Genomic DNA, 3294 nt, shown 5'->3' with positions numbered 1-3294 from the left:
CTATCTGGACATACACAAAAGTTGTGTTATTTTCAACATTTTCAACATTAAGAGTGTATAGACCACTATTTTGTCCATATAGGATCTTCAAACAGTGATGGTGTGGTTATGGTTTACAGAAATGTATGTCACAACTCCATATTCAAACTGCAATACTTTTATTTATGAGAAATATCAGATAACAGTGTTGTTGTTGTTGTTCACTGCCTCACTCTATTGGCCTACAGGTCAGAATTTATGGACAAATAACAATATAGCTTTATTTGATCAGCACGTAGTCCCAGCTATTCACAGGAACAAAAACTGAAATATCCTTTGACTACTCTTTTTTACCCATAGGACTATATTGTGTCCACTGTGTCCGCAGCTATTAAAGACATCCACGACATCTGCAATGCACTGCTTTGAGTGTTTGTCCCAGTACAGTACAGTTCATACCTATTCGAGGTTTGTTTCGACACAGAAATGGAAGCGTTAGCATTAAGTTCTGTCAGGAAGACTCAATGCGTCACTCATTCATTCATTACTTCCGACCAATCACCAGTCTGTATCAGGCTTTATAATCACTTTACTTTGCACCTGCCTGTTGCTCTCAGGTGCCGATTTTCGATGTTCCCACCCTCCCTCCCTAACCACCACCAGTTTGGCCTTGTCCAGACGTCCAGGGGGTAGGCTCCGCCCCTGCCGTCTCATACCAGCAGGATCTGCAAGGGTCTGCACACTCGGTGACCTGGACCGAGGACGGGGCCTATGCCAAACACAATCTTATTGTTGCTTATGCCTTTTGTATATCCATTGATGGATGAATAAGTATGTTAACTTTCATTGTACCTCCCTGAGTCTTTCTGATAGAACTCTCTCTCTCTCCCTCTTAGATGAGACCCACACAAGGCTCCAGGTCTATCAATAAAAGGGAGACAAGAGGTATTATGTAAAGACCATGCTTCAAGCAGGAGCACTGAGAATCACTGATGGATTACGGTTTTATATTAAGTCAAAAGAAACATACAGATACCTGCAACTTCTGTGCTGCACCGGTACATATGAGACATGCGAATATGGCGGATGCATTAGGGGTTTTCATCTCTTTCTTCTTTCAGTCCTTTGTGTTTTCACCGTTTCTTTGTCTGCTGAAGATTATTTTTTCGCAGAGCATGAAATTGTATTCATGAAAAAAAAATTCTGTTAAATCTTCCTTTCTGAATTCAAATACTGTCAATGTTTTTTTCCCCCCAACAGTTTGATATGCATGACTCAATGGAAACAAGGCTCGCAGTAAACTGCTTGGAAACTTTTGAGTGTGGCTGTACAGAAGTGGAACAGAAGAAGGTGTACGCTGTGTCAAGGAGTTGGTCTGGTTTGCTCATATGGGAATCAATGAAAACAACTGGAGGCATTGTTGCTCCTTAGATTTCAGACAGTGGAAAATGTCTTCAAGAGTACAACACAATTTGGAGGAGAATGGCCTTGAGTCTGTATTATTTTTTCCAAAGGGTTGACCCCCTTTGTACATCTGGCATCTGCTAGCTTGATAAACTCAATTCTTTCATCAATTATATGCAGTATAAAACATGTTGACAACGCTGGAAAGGACTGACCTGTATCTTCTCACCCTATGAGAAGTAGTTTTCAGTGGAAAAATCCATCATTGCTGCTTCTTTCATTCAAGCTTTAATGGATGACGAAGCCAAGACTGAACTCTAAACGAATTCAGTCATAGGATGAAAAGCAAGATAGACCTTGCCATCACGTTCAAATCATTCTGACTCGGACATTTTTTTTTTATATTCAAAGACAAACACTTAGACATACAGTATACAGTACACTTGCTTTGGATCTTAATTTTATGCTAATTTAGAGGGAAAGCAGTTCCTGTCACAAATTTGCACATCTGGGCACGGAGCTAAAACGTAATTTAACAAATCTGGACCGTTCTACAATCATTAGCATTTTCTGGGACTTAGCATGACTTTGAGTTAGTGCATCACATTTTTTGAGACTTACAAAGGAAGTGAATCCTAAAGCCAACCAAAAACTGTTTACCTTATGGCTCATGCAAAAGCTTCCCTGCAGAGAGAGAGAGAAAACAGTCTACTCACACACACTGTAAGACAAGGAAGTGTTCACATAAGTCATATCCACACATTCTGTTTCAGCAGTTAATTTGCTCAGTTATGAGCGAAATCTCAAGAATATCCCTGAGCGTAAACATCCAAATATTTCACACCTGCGGTCCCAGCATTCAGGTCAGAGAAGAGTATGCAAACAAACAGTGTGATGGAAAGGCAGCAGCATGTTGCTGACTACTGAAGTCTTATTTTGCAATAGTTAACATTTCCCAACTTGAACTTATACTTCTACACTATATGCTGCACACATTTAGATATACAGTACCTTGTGAACAGTGTTGGGAAGTAACGTAACACAATATGATGATTATATGATTATACAATACAATAAAATAACGGGGTTATGTATATAAAAATCTTTTTTTTTTCTAATTAAAATTTAAATATATTTTTTAATAGCCAAACCACATGCATCCCTCACATGCCTTTTCTTTTTCTTTCTCTGGTTATATTGAAAGGATACAATGAGATAAAACCTCTCAGGAAATGGACAATCTTTTTTCTTGAAGGCCATGCACATTTAGCCTTGTCATAGGTTCATTTTCAGGAGTGATAAGGTGTTGATAAGGTTAAGAAAATAAATCAGTGCATAGAGTGCTTGTAGGGTGGATGTTAGTTTTGGTAGTAATTTAGCCAATGAGTAGACAGATCACTGTTGTTCTTTGATCCAATGATGTAAGTAATGTTTCCTCACACCCAGGCCTACTGTATATATCAATCTATCCTTATACTGTACTGGGCTGCTGTTGTAATTGGCTGGGTTTTGCAACCTTATATAACCTGATATAACCGATTCATCCACAGCTTAATACAATATAAGATAATGCTGATGTAATCTGAAGTATTCAGAATATGTTACTCACCTTGAGCAATGTATTGGGAAATGTTACATAATACATTTTAGTGCATGCATTTTGTAATCAGCAGTGGAAAACATTTTAAAATAACCTTCCCAACACTGCTCATGAACTAGCCTTCATGTGGTATATTGTAAAAAAAATAACTCTTATGTTTACATTGTGCATCTGTCTGTTGTATTATTTTGCAGGTTGGTCTTAACACTTATGAATATATCACCAATATGATGGGTTTTTTTTATTATCATTTTATCGTTTTTGTTTCGCTGTACGTAGCAAATACACCCTTAAAAAACATACAGATCATC

At 38.0% G+C, this 3294-nt stretch overlaps 1 long non-coding RNA gene across 2 annotated transcripts; it reads left to right on the top strand.

The window, feature by feature from the left end:
• The first annotated feature begins 610 nt into the window (after positions 1-610).
• LOC121685342 lies at positions 611-2820 on the top strand. Of its 2 annotated transcripts, none has more exons than XR_006023334.1 (2): positions 611-924; positions 1240-2820. It is a non-coding gene; the product is annotated as an uncharacterized LOC121685342 (long non-coding RNA). The 2 variants fall into 2 exon arrangements; XR_006023333.1 differs by having other exon boundaries at positions 611-1037.
• Positions 2821-3294: the final 474 nt, after the last annotated feature.

Source organism: Alosa sapidissima, chromosome 16 (genome assembly GCF_018492685.1).
Source record: "Alosa sapidissima isolate fAloSap1 chromosome 16, fAloSap1.pri, whole genome shotgun sequence".
Lineage (NCBI taxonomy): Eukaryota > Metazoa > Chordata > Actinopteri > Clupeiformes > Clupeidae > Alosa > Alosa sapidissima.
This window is presented reverse-complemented; position numbering and strand designations above follow the sequence as displayed.